Source organism: Saccostrea cucullata, unplaced genomic scaffold (genome assembly GCF_032062105.1).
Source record: "Saccostrea cucullata isolate Sc308-1 unplaced genomic scaffold, CSIRO_AGI_Scuc_v1 ctg4773, whole genome shotgun sequence".
NCBI lineage: Eukaryota > Metazoa > Mollusca > Bivalvia > Ostreida > Ostreidae > Saccostrea > Saccostrea cuccullata.
Genome location: NW_026930551.1, coordinates 27,905 through 42,421, shown reverse-complemented (window position 1 = coordinate 42,421; position 14,517 = coordinate 27,905). Strand labels below are relative to the sequence as shown.

At 35.9% G+C, this 14,517-nt stretch overlaps 1 long non-coding RNA gene and 1 pseudogene across 1 annotated transcript; both read left to right on the top strand.

The window, feature by feature from the left end:
* Nucleotides 1–3,743: 3,743 nt before the first annotated feature.
* LOC134229025 (uncharacterized) lies at nt 3,744–6,215 on the top strand. The gene is made up of 3 exons (XR_009984118.1): nt 3,744–3,852; nt 4,814–4,951; nt 6,111–6,215. It is a non-coding gene; the product is annotated as an uncharacterized LOC134229025 (long non-coding RNA).
* Nucleotides 6,216–11,411: 5,196 nt separating this feature from the next.
* On the top strand, nt 11,412–12,110 carry LOC134229031 (uncharacterized; annotated as a pseudogene).
* The last annotated feature ends 2,407 nt before the right edge of the window (nt 12,111–14,517 follow it).

The window sequence follows — 14,517 nt, the reverse complement described above, 5'->3', positions numbered from 1 at the left end:
CTTTTCAATAATGTTGTATTTCCTTTTGATTGAGAAGAGATACGACTTTCACATTTCACGTGTACATTACCCATAACAAGATATTTCCCAACATGCTATGATTTTTTACCCCTTGACCTTGATGTTTTACCAAAATTTCAAAAGAGTGAACTCTCCTAAAAGAGGATTAGGCCACTGTGTAAAATGAAGTAGGAGTTTAGGGAAGACGGGGCTTTTTGCATAAATTACGTCAGTTTTCGACCCTCATTTGACCCCCGGGGCAAAATCAAAATTCCGAAACCTTACTACACATCTACATGACCTAACCAACCATCTCCCAAAAGATGATTAGGCTGCTGAGTAAAATGTAAGAGGAGGTCAGGGAAGATGGGGCTTTTTGCATAAAAAATGTCATTTTTCGACCCCCATTTGACCCCCCGGGGCAAAATCTAAATTCTGAAACCTTACTGCACATCTACATGACACCACCAACCATCTCCCAAAAGGTGATTAGGCTGCTGAGTAAAATGTAGAAAGAGTTCATGGAAGACGGGGCTTTTAGCATAAAAAACGTCATTTTTCGACCCCCATTTGACCCCCTGGGGCAAAATCAAAATTCCAAAACCTTACTGCATATCTACATGACACCACCAACCATCTCCCAAAAGGTGATTAGGCTGCTGAGTAAAAAGAAAGAGGAGTTCAGGGAAGACGGGGCTTTTTGCATAAAAAACGTCATTTTTTGACCCCCATTTGACCCCCCGGGGCAAAATCAAAATTCCGAAACCTTACTGCACATCTACATGACCCCACCAACCATCTCCCAAAAGGTGATTAGGCTGCTGAGTAAAATGTAGAAAGAGTTCAGGGAAGAAAAGTGTGACAGACGGACGGACGGACATGAGTAACAACAATATACCCGAACTTTCTTTAGAAAGTGCGGGTATAATTATAATACTCTATCAGACTCTATATCGTTAAACATTAAAGAATTCAGCAAAAAAAAAACTGTTGATCACGAACCTTCCTTTCTGTGTTTAATAATTGCTATGACGCTAGCTCAACTATCTTTTTTAAAAGATAAACTTGCTGAGACTATCTGGTACCGCTTGCAGGGTGGCTGACAGGAGTTAGTTGTCCCTGTACCTTCAGTCACTTGCCCCTGTTTGTCTTTCATGAGTCAGTTTACATATTTTTAAATTTTAAGTCCGTCGGATGGGACATTAAATGGTGCCCCGTGTCAAGGATAACAACCCCCTTGGCACGTAAAAAATCGATTCTCTGGAGTTCGAAAAAGAGTAGGCCCATTGCGGGCCGCCGGAGAAACCAAAAACTTTCAAAAACCGGTCAATAAATAAACATCCGCCGAAATATGGCTGAAATATTGCCGACTCGGCGTTAAACAATATAAAATCAATCAATCTTTCATGAGTCGTACCTGGAATAGTAACGACATTGTAAATCTTTTGTTAGAAGAGATAAAAAAGATAACAAGATGCCCACGGGCTTTATAGGTCACCTGAGTATCATACTTTCCAACAATTGGAATTGTACATGTAAGGTTCGTGTTTAAAACCAGAGGCCATGAAATTTACAATTTAGAAAGAGGCACGTGCACGATTGCTTATCATACCTATAAACTTCGCATATTTACTTTGATTACTTAATACCCAGAGGTAGACCAGGGAAACAAGAGAAAATGCATTTCCACTTTATAACCAGTTGTGCACCCCGCCCCACAGGAACCACTGACCCTGGGGTCACATATTTCAAAATTTTGACATTTTACTGTAAATTTTATTTCATCATAAATGATTGAGTACTACCAAAGAGCAGATTTCAAAGAATTTATATATTTTAAGACTATTTAACCCCACCCACCTTAGTATCCCTGATCCAGGGGCCTTGAAATTAACAATTCTGGAAAGTGCACCTTTCTTCATCATAAATATGTACTTAGATCATTGGCATAACACCTAGGAGCAAAAGAAAAGATTTTCAAAGTACCAGAACACATGACCCAGGGCCCTGAAATTCACAAATTTGGAAGAGGCATCCTTGCTCGTAATAACTATATTGCATTGGTTTAATACACAGGAGCAGAGAAGAAGATTTTTTAAGAAAGTAGTCTGATCAATGTCAGGCCCTACTATTTCACTTCGTTCATAGGGTCTGAAGAACTCTCAAAAGGGCCAATCTCTGAGTGACATTTGAGATAACAAATCAGCTTATCGCTTACGATTTCTCTAAGCGCATCAACATATTCGGAACATTTCTAGGTTAATCCAGATTTATAGAAAACATCCGAGGGATATCGAGTACGACAAACATGGCCGCCTCCATGAACACAAGTGGTGTATTTACCTCAAGAAGGACTTATGATATAAGATAGCTGTGTACTGTGTGGATTTTCGTTAATAGTGAAAGAACAAAGTGACGGAACTGTTAAAGTAACTAAACACCTCAATAGGAAACTAAGACTTTCACAGGAAAAAATAAACACTATAATACGTTGTAGGCCGTACTTCGATTTACCCAAATGGAAATCAAATGGGAACCAAATGGAATATTTAAAAATATGAATTTTTTCTTATTCAAAATGATGAAAAATATGAACTTACAAATAGAATTTAATAATTATTTGTTTCTAATATTGTATTTTGAGATACGAATTATTTTTTGATAGTACCCTATATATCGGCGAAACTATTGGGAGGGGGAGGCATGGCCTCTCGTGCCCCCCTCCCCGGCTCGGTTCCTACTGCCATGGAAACTATGTATTCCATGATGTGCAAATGTTATTACAAATAGAAAAAAATACGCTTTAAGAAATTAATATTGTTAAAATATTCTCCTTTTTTAAGTTCATTTTTTTCTCAATATTTTAAATAAGTCACAACTTGAAAATGCGATAATAAATATATTCAATATTCCATTTGGGTCCATTTGAGTTTCCATTTGATTCCATATGAGTTTCCATCTGGGTCCAAATCGACGCATCCGTTGTAGGTGATATACTTGTAAGTGACATCAGTTCAAACGGCGTTTGTGTTAAATATTTCCGAGCGAGTACTTAAACTCGAAAAAAAAAAAGCTAAGAAATTAAAAGATGCACTTTTTACCAAAAATGAACTAGTTGATGTAAATTTAGATCGGAGGAACGTAGAGAAACGACTGTTAAAAAGTCCTTGGACATCACAACCATTTAAGATATCATCGGTAATGGAAACAAACTCAAGTTTTCCTGTATCTGTCCGAACATTACCACTGAGTCGCTTGAAACCATTTTCTGACATCACCAATAGTTTTGGGACATTTGTTACTTGGTCATTAATTTATCAAAGTAAACATTGTTGAACTAGTGCGATAAGGTAATAATTAAAATATATGAAGTTATATTACTAGTTTTAATACGTCATATATATTAAAAGGATTGTGAGCATGGTACAAATATTGATTTTTTTTTATCCTATTACTGTACCAATATGTAATATCTTATTTATATAAAATTAATACAACCTGATAAATTAAAAGGGAAAAAGATCACTTGTCATGTATATGCAAGTGTTCATGTCATAAAAAAATAACATACTTTAAGAGATTTTCTAAGAAAAACCTTGACAACAAATTAAATTTGATTAATCATTCCAGTGGATAATTATTAAAATTTGACATAATCAAGCCGGTCGGTTTTTCCATAATACATGCGACTGATTGGACAGAAAAATTGAAAACTTCATATAAATACGGGGTTTCAATTGTTCCCTGGCATCCTTTTCTGTGTTCTACAGGAGAAACCCATTGAAACCGACATGGCAACCAAGGCTTTAGCTTTTCTGCTCCTTGCTTGTTGTCTGGCATTTTCAGTTGATGGTAAGTAGAACTTTTCTAGCAATATTTTTTTGTAAAGATTAGAAATTGTATTTCTGGTGCTGTTCTACACGTAGGATAAAGGTTCAATACTTACAATTAGACTTCTCACTCCGATTCTAGATTTAAAAGTGTCGCATCCTCGCAGTGCATATGAAAAAGATTGGTGATATAGTTTTTAAATATGGTAAATTTGTTAAAAATAATTTTAAATTCTCTAAAACAAAACAAGACGTAAAAAAATTTAGGTTTACGTATCTTCGCAGTACATATGAAAAAGATCGGTGATATAATAGTTTCAAAATATGGTAAATTTATTAAAACAATTTTTATAAATTCTCTGAAACAAAACGAAATAAATATGTATAGAAATTCTATAGTATCATTGAAATTCTATATTATCATTGAAAAACAAAAATAAAGTGGGTTGTTGACGCCATTTCTTCCTTATAAGCTGCAAATTCACATAACTGTTCCAAAGTGGTCAATGACCAACAATACAAAATATTCTGAAAACTTCCTTTATTTTTTTTTCTCAAACAATAAAATTATTTATTGTATTTCAACAGGTATTATTTCTATCAGCATTTTGAACAATTTCATGACACGCAATAATATCTGGTAATAAACAAAGCTCTGTGGACATACTAGTACTCTGGAATATTGTAGATCACTTTTTCTAAAATTGTTTTACCTTACATACATGATTAATGAATTAAGCATAGATCCGTAGCATTCACAGAATTAACCCCCCCCCCCAAAAAAAAAAAATTAAAAAAATTAGCGGTTCCTCTGATTTGAGTAATAACTCATTGGAATTTACGACTTAACATAAACTGTCTCGTTAAAAATATTTTCTCAAATGTGAACCCCAAGGCATGCCTGAGTTGTTCAAAAAATTACGAATCAATTTCTTTTTGAAATGATCGTAATTCTCAACCTGAAATTTTTACTTCTTTTACAGCATTTCGATATCAACAATGTCCAAAGGGAAGTCTGCAAAGTGGAATTTGCAGTCCACCTTACTGGAAGTGCCATGGTTGGTATGAAACCTGCATTCCCGTCAGCAAATATTACGGAGTTTGCTGCAAGAGAGTGCACTGTGAGTTGTTTTTTCTCAACTTTTTCTCCCTTCACCTCGTCTTAACATAAAAAAAAAAACATTTCACTTTATTTACAGAACGAGGGCGCTTCTAATTTGGATTCGGCAAGAATCTGGGTGAAGTTTAAATTTTCAATGATGCAACACATGATTTATACGCATTATATTGATGAATATGGTTGTTTTGTTTTAGGAAAGGCAAATATTTTTACCCTACATGTATATAGTGTTTTGATTTGTTGTAATATGTATTGAATTATGGCTGGATAGTGTTTTTTCCGCTCTTTACAAAATGTTATTTTTTTATACGTTTTTTATACAAATTATCTCTGGGTTATGGCTCTACGATTTTAAAACGGAATTTTGTATCTTTTTAAAAAGTTTAACTCTATGAAAAGAACTAACATGTGTAAAACTAGTATTTATAAAAAAAGAGAGGGGGAACGAGAGAGAAAACACTGGAACCACCTATAAATTGACTTTAAAAACACAGTGCTATAATGTGCCTTAAAAAGTCCACTTGGGTTATTAGGAACCACCAAGATGCAGTTGCACCAATTATGTTAGATATTTGCGGGAACGTCATCGTATAAATGGTTAACCATTGAAGTGATTTAAGCAAGAGTTGTTTCCCTATGGCCGCCATGCTGTTGGTCAACATTACCAGATTCTTCATTATTCAACCAAGTTCAATTTTTATTATTTTAGGCACTGAGGTAAATGTAAATTGTTTTCCTCAGGATAAACCTTTTTAAGGCCTCTTTTAATTCTTAATTTCAAAATTGTAAATATTTTTTCCCATATATTTCTGGAATGCATGTTTAAAATTGATTGCCCAAAGAGGAAACTTTACTCATTTGCCATACAAGATGGCGGTCAAGGGGAATTACTCCGAGGCATAATACGTCAAAGGAAAACCATGTATTATCGTGCTTATCCTCGATTGGTGAAATAATGATCCCATAACATGTCCCTCTCCTTTTTTCTCGAAATTCTATTGTCTTCCGCCGAAACATGGCTGAAAAATTGGCGTTAAACAATGTACAATCAATCAGTATTGCATTTTCATCCTACGACATGTATGTTGTCAAATTAGCAGAGAATTTGAAATAGTTGTGTATAAAATTATTGTTTGAAAGACTTTGTTTTCTTTTTGTAGATCAAGGATGGTATTGAAGCGTCCTCTGATGGGTTTCCGATGAAGAATTATTAAAATAAAAGCAACGAATCACCGCAATCTTTTGTTTGTTTTTTTTTCACTTTAGTTATACAACAAATTTACAGATTCTATAAAAGTTCCATGGGTCACAACTCTCACCAAAATAAATATTACCAATCCAGATTCTTTTTTCTTAATGTTCTTTTTTCTTTATAAAAATATGATCACCATTCTAAGACTTATTTATGCTTTGAACTAACAAAACTTGAAGCTACACAACTTCAGGGTGTTTCCTTGAAACAATAATCAAAGTATTCCTGGTCTTGAGGATTTTATCCTTTTCCCATGTATTCTGATTACCCAATTTGGCTTAAACCTACCTCTCTGGGTCATACAATCATGTAAATTGAATAAACTTAAACATGTACAACCTGTGAAGACTTTTTTAAAGATGACTGATCATGACCTTGCTGGTCTTGAAAAGTTTTTCTTCTGTATAAATGTTTGATTGCCCACGATGGCCTCCTCACCTTAACCCTGGGGTCATAATTTAAACAAATTTAATCATACCCTTCATCAAAATTCTGCTATAAAATGTTATCATTTATGACTAATCCTGGCTTTTGTGTTTGAAAAGATTTTTATAATGCTAGTTTACTTGCGCAGAATTTATTAGTAATTGGTTCCAAAGCCTTTCCCCAGCAGGTCATATAACTTTTTATCGGTACTGAAGAATATGGCTTTTAAAAAGATTTTACGATGCATTGTTGTGTACTTTTTTGATTGTCCATTATATCGTTATCCTACCCCTAGGGTGTAAAGATGCGTACAAATTTGAATGTACAGTTTAGCTGCACATGTTCCCCAGGATGCTTCGATATAAATGTGACTGAATACCGCTTTCGCTTTTCTGTAGTCAGAATGATTTCTTTCTATATACACATTCATGTAAAAATTTGATAGGCCATAGTAACCAACCCTTCCCTAAGATCAGGCCCCGGTGCCACGAACGTTTTATTTTACTCAACTCAAATTTTAGTTTAACTCAAAGTTTTAACTCACCTGAGTTATGTCTCAAGAAAGTGTGCCCGAAAGTTAAAACAACACAACTCCGCTTTTTTATGATGTTAAGTAGCCTTGGCAATGTACAATGTTTACCTTCGCTATAGTTAGCTAGTTGTATTTGATTCTTTTCTGATTTTTACCCAAGGCAGGGATACCTAATAAAAAAAATATAAATCTAATCAGTGATTGAGAAAAATTGTTTGTCATTTTATCATTATTAAACAAGGTAAGCGTTACGAACTCAATTACACATTACATTATTTGGTGGCAGCGGTGTGTGCTTCCTTGTTTTGTTATTGCTGACTAATTTTATTGTTTTACATTCTACATTTGATTTTATTGCATGCCAAAGGTAAATTGTTTGACATGGGGTCTTGCGCAAATGATTTGATTGAAACTGAAATATCATTTCTCGAAGAGGAAATAAATAGATTAGAATTTGAATTGACAAGGGATAGGCACTCAACACCTTTAGTTGAGCGTCATGTAAAATACATACAAGTCATAGACATTTGGCAGCCATACACCTCGCCAAAATGTGATGAGCGGACTGAATGATACAGGAGCAACAGTTTCCATTGTGTCTAAGGGCATGATAGCCAATGTTTTGTCACACAAACCACTGAAACAATTAAGTACAGATACCTTAATAGCAGGTGGCACACCACTGAAAGTGTATGGTACACAAGAAATGAAGTTTTCCATACAGAGTATGGACTTTGAACATGCTATGGTAGTTGCCGATTCAAGTGTTGATGGAATATTAGGTTTAGATTTTCTAAGGGCACATAAATGTTCACCAGACCTAGATAGTTGTTTGCTGAATTTTGGTCATATAAAAAAGTCAACTCCTTGTCAATACAAGGGAAAATTGGTTGCTTCCGAGTAACATTGCGTGAAGATCTGGGGATACCTCCAAAGAGTGAAGTTTTGACTTATTGCGATGTCCATTACCTGGATAACCAAAGTGATTCCAGATTCTCTGAAGCAGGCTTATTAGTAAGCAATGCAATGATTCTGATACAGCATATGTAGCAAGAACACTTGTAACCTGCAACAAAGAGAGCAAAGTTAAAATGCATCTTATGAACGTACACAATGAGGTAACACATTTAAGGAAAGGCACATTCATTGCTGAATTGAACTCGGTTCAAAATGTTTTGACAGCGACCACGAGCAAAAGGACGGCAGATTGCAAAGAAAATTTAGAACTGCCAGATCATTTGCAAGATTTATATGTGAGGTCAAGTACAGGTATGTCACCGGAGAACAAGCGAGCTGTACTTCAATTACTGTTACGTTACCAGCCATCTTTTGCAACGTCTGACCGAGATTTAGGAAAAACCAACATTATTAAACACAAGATTAGTACTGGAGACAACCCACCTATTAAGCAGCCTCCAAGGAGAATACCTGTGCATATGCAAATGGAGGTGGACATGCATGTTAGTGATATGCTACAACGAAATATCATCGAGCTTTCAAATAGTCCATGGGCGTCGAATATAGTGTTGGTAAAGAAGAAAGACGGTACCGCCAGATTTTGTGTAGATTACAGAAAGCTGAATAAAGTTACAAAGCATGATTCATATCCTTTGCCAAGGATAGATGATTCTCTTGATAAGCTTAGTGGTGCTACTTGGTTTTCTACGTTAGATTTATGTTCAGGGTATTGGCAGGTGGCCGTTGACTCTCAAGACAAGCAGAAAACAGCTTTCACAACAAGAAGATACTTGTATGGATTTTTAGTGATGCAATTCGGCCTGTACAACGCGCCAGCAACATTTGAACGTCTTATGGAAACAGTGATGCGCGGTTTGAAATTGGAAATCTGTCTGATTTATCTTGACGACATTATAGTCTTTGGAAAGAATTTTGAAGATATGATAAAAAATCTCTCATGAGTGTTTGACCGTCTGGAAGAAGCAGGAAAACTTAAACCGAAAAAGTGTACTCTTTTTGCCAGACAAGTTAAGCTTTTGGGCCATGTTGCATCTTCAAATGGGATAGCTACAAGTGCAGATAAGACCAAAGCAATTCAAGATTGGAATACGCCTTCCAATATTACAGAAGTAAGATCCTATATTGGTCTATGTAGTTATTAAAGGAAGTTTGTCAAGGATTTTGCCTCTATTGCAAAACCTTTGCATGACAACGTCCAAAGAGAAACCTTTAAATGGACAGAGGAATGTCAGATTTCATTTGACAAGCTAAAACAAATTCTGACTTCAGACCCAATTTTTGCACATCCAGATTTTTAAAAAAGATTTTATCTTAGTCACTGATGCGAGTGATAAAGCCATTGGTGCTGTACTTTCGCAGGTAATTGATGGCAAGGAGAGAGTCTGTGCGTATGCAAGTAGGTGCTTGTCAAAATCTGAACGTCGTTATTGTGTTACCAGAAAGGAACTCTTAGCAGTGACGCATTTTGTCAAGTACTTCAAACATAACTTGTATGGCAGAGAATTCCTTGTAAGGACAGATCATAGTTCTCTCAGGTGGTTAATGCAATTTAAAAAACCTGAGGGACAGTTTGCACGTTGGATAGATATAGTATCAACTTTCAATTTCAGAATCGAACATCGTCCAGGGCGTTTACATAAAAATGCAGATGCACTGAGCAGGCTTCCATGTAAGCAATGTGGTTATCACAGTACACTTGAAAAAGAGGAGTCCGATGTAAATATTTGTAACCAGATTGAACAATGTCAGTCACTGCAAGTAGCTCAGAAAAATGATAATGATCTGCAGAAGTTACGTGAATGGATTGAGGAAGGCTCCTCTCCTGGTTCTAAGAAAGTGGCACCAGAAAATTATTCTCTTAAGTCACTAGTTTCTCAGTTTGACAGACTGTGCATTAAAGATAATCTAATCTGTCGAAAGTGGGATGAATTGGCATCAAAGCAGACACTTTATCAGTATGCTGTCCCATACTCTGAGCGCCGTAATGTTCTTAGACAATACCATAACGAAAAAACTTCAGGTCATCTTGGTATTAAGAAGACATTGTCTAAAATTCGCAATAGGTATTACTGGCCTGGTCTGCAGCGTGATGTACAACAGTGTATAGCTGGTTGTGAGCTTTGTTCTAAAAGGAAGAGTGACAATGTGACCAAGTGTGCACCCATGAAGGTAGTACATTCTGGTTATCCTTTTAAGAGAATAGCGACAGACATTTTAGGAGAGCTGCCAGTCACAAAGAATGGAAACAAATACATCCTGGTGGTTGCAGACTATTATACTAAATGGACAGAAAGTTTTGCAATGCCAAATATGGAAACAAGTACGTTTGCAAAAATCATAGTAGAAGAGGCGATACATGTATGTCGATTTGGTACACCAGCGGTCATCCACTCAGACCAAGGTAGGCAGTTTGAAAGCAAACTGTTCTCTGAAATGTGTACTTTGCTTGGAATTCGAAAGATACACACACCGCCACATCATCCCCAATCGGATGGTATGGTGGAACGTTTCAATCGGTCTCTAACAACTATGCTCAGCAATTTTGTTAACGACAATCTTACCTTATGTCATGATGGCATACAGATCCACAATCCATGAAACCACTGGTTTTTCTCCAAATTCATTGATGCTTGGAAGGGAGATTTGCAGTCCTTTAGACATCATGTATGATGATGTACCCTCTGCTATTAACTCAGTACCTCAAAATAAATGGGTTTGGGAACTGCAAGAAATGCTTGAAAATGCACATAAAATTGTACGCACAAATACACAACAAGCCACGGTTCGTCAGAAACATTATCAGGACAGAAAATTGAATTCGGCAAAGTTCAAGGAAAATGATGAGGTTTACGTTTACTTTCCTAGAACTAAGAAAGGACAGTGACCAAAATTCACGAGTTATTGGCGTGGACCATACAAAATCATTAAGGTAATGTCTGATGTAACGTACCTGGTGAATTGCGGAGCACGTTGGTCAAATCAGGTCATACACGTCGACAGAATGAGACTGAAACGACATCAAACATTATTTGGAGAAACTCCAGATGCTGTAGAACAGAGAGACGATAGAATTCTTGACAAAAACCAATTGCTGCCTGATGACATAAATGACAAGAAAGCAATTGCAAGAGATACAGTTATTGATGAGCTTCAGGGTAGTACTGATGACAGTAGGCTCTGTTGGTAATGAAGAGTTAACTACAGACAGTTTAGAAGCAGAAGACCTCCATTTTGGTTAAAAGATAATAAAACTGAGTACTAGTAATATTTTAGAGTATCATATACTTTTGTCTATTTCAGATCACGCAAAACCATGGTGAAAACAAAGTTAACCAAACGGAGTGGGACAAGGAAGTGTCCAATGTGTACCGAACTGTTTCAAGGAGACAGTGAGTTCTCCATGCATGTTGTACAATGTGCCATGAAAGAACATTCTTGTGAATTTTGTGATTTTACATCACAAAAAGAATATAATGTTAAGAGACATATGAAGAGAACACATGCAGGTTTATTGGAAAGTCCAATGCCTTTGGGACAGAAGCTTGACCCAGCAAGTGAAGGCAAACCAGAGAACTCAGAAAAAGAATACAACACTAATTTGTCAAGTGAAAGCGATTCAGAGAAAGAAGAATGGTTGTCACAAGACCCAGGTGATTTACTTTTGACAGAATCCAATGACAGCAATACAGCTTGTGCCAGTGGCCAAAATGCATCTACAGAAACAGTAATGAGACCAGACTCTTGATATCATGGTTGGGCGGATTTTTCGCAAGAAAACATCCCCGATGCTTCCAGGGAAACGTCCATCCAATGATGATGCTAAACAACTGATTGAGAGTAAGAAAGCTATGACTGACATTGGCACACAAACTGAGTTTCGCAAGGAAGTTTCAGTAAAAAAAAGTAAAGAAATTTAGAGAGGGTCCAGTTGATATTGAAGAAACCACTGTTGAGAAACTTATTTTATGTTAGAGAGTACTGTATATAACTATGTCCAACACAGATAGTGTTAACCAAAGTATGGTTCTTTTGGTTGTTTGTTTCATTGTTTAATTGAAAATAAAAACATATACAGAAAGATAAGATTTTTTCATTCGGGATGAATGTACCCAGAGGCGTGAGTAACGTGATATTTTTGATGTATTACTTCAAACGTTTTAGTGACCTTAGTTGTTATCATAATAGTATAACCTGACACCCCTTTTTAATAGACTATTCCTGTAGTATAAAAGTAAGAGAGACTGAAAGACAGCGTCATTCCTGTTACAGCGGAGGAGATAGGTAATATTTATTTCTAGTGTAACCTTCTTGACTTAATCAATTGATCAGTGGCCCGTACAGAGCCGAAGCTGTTCAATTGTATGATATAGTTTTGCAAGCCGTAAGCCAAAGTTCTGACAATTTGTCAGGAAGATCACAGGTGCAAGGGTTAGGGGCCCGAATAGAGCTGACCTGTCCTTGGTACTTGTGTTTTTAGCTCTACTGGTCAGAGACCAGAAGAGCTTATGCGATAGTAATGCGTCCGGCGTCCGTCCGTCTGTCTGTCTGTCCGTCTGTCTGTAAACAATTTTTCAAAATGCTACTCCTCCTACAGTTTTGGTCTAATTTCAATATAACTTGGCACACAAGTGGACTACACTAAGATACATAATTCTGTGTATCGGTTTTTGATTTCGATGAACGGTGTTGCCGTGGTTACTAAAAATAGAAATTTCTGTGAAATTCTTTCAAAATGCTACTATTCCTACAGTTTTGGTCTGATTTCAGTATAACTTGGCACACAAGTAGAATACACTAAGATACATAATTCTGTATATCGGTTTTTGATTTCGATGAACGGTGTTGCCGTGGTTACTAAAAATAGAAATTTCTGTGAAATTCTTTCAAAATGCTACTCCTCCTACAGTTTTGGTCTGATTTCAATATAACTTGGCACACAAGTAGAATACACTAAGATACATAATTCTGTGTATCGGTTTTTGATTTCGATGAACGGTGTTGCCGTGGTTACTATAAATAGAAATTTCTGTGAAATTCTTTCAAAATGCTACTATTCCTACAGTTTTGGTCTGATTTCAATATAACTTGGCACACAAGTAGAATACATTAAGATACATAATTCTATGTATTGGTTTTTGATTTCGATGAACGGTGTTGCCGTGGTTACTAAAAATAGAAATTTCTGTGAAATTCTTTCAAAATGCTACTCCTCCTACAGTTTTGGTCTGATTTTAGTATAACTTGGCACACAAGTAGACTACACTAAGATACATAAATCTGTGTATCGGTTTTTGATTTCGATGAACGGTGTTGCCGTGGTTACTAAAAATAGAAATATCTGTAAAATTGTTTCAAAATGCTACTCCTCCTACAGTTTTGGTCTGATTTCAATATATCTTGGCACACAAGTAGACTACACTAAGAACATAAAGAGACTTTATCAACGATCATTATTCTATTTATTGCTGTTGTAAAGATTCAAATCCCAACTGCTTAAGTACTTTTCTCTTCCTTTGCTATAAGTTCAAACCAGTAGAGCTTCAGTCTCGACAGAGACTTCTGGTTTTTAATAAGAAGTTTAGGTTTACCTTCGCTGTAGTTAGCTAGTTGTATTTGATTCTTTTCTGATTTTTACCCAAGGCAGGGATACTTAATAAATAATATAAATCTAATCAGTGATTGAGAAAAATTGTTCGCCAATTTATCAGCATTAAACAAAGTAAGCGTTACGAATTTTACACATTACATTTTCTTTTTGGATCTACCTTAATAATGCAAATTCGATTCACAACGTTGTAACGTTATTATTTTTGTGTTGATCACGGCGCATACTTCGGAGCGTCTGTCTCACCAATAATGGAAGAAATGGATGTCCTATATGATATAATATGTACCGGGTATGTAATTGAAAATTCTTCCAAAATAAACGAAACAATATTGGAGCCTGGCGAAACACCCCTAGCAGCATCCACAGCAAAAAAGAAACATACCTGGAGCAACTTAGAGCAAAGTGTTTCAATTGATTTTATTTCAAGAAAGGAACAGAAACTTTTTGGAAAGTTTACTTTAAGGGAACTGGGAGGAGAAAAGTTGAGAGAGAAGTAGCCTGGGAGGATGTCACAAGAGCTGTAAACGAGTATGTTTATTCCAAAGATTAAAAACAATTACCTTGATAATTTTTAATACATTTTAAATTTTCTAGATTAAGATTATTCTTGCGTGTATATTGTTTAGTTTTATTATTTAATGAGCTTTTTGTTCAGTTATCTACGTCTTCGGTAACGACTTCAGACTACTGTATCACGAATGAAGAGTAAATGTTTTTCTCGCGAAAATACACTGTAAGGTGTTGACGAAATTAAGTGAATTACAGTATATA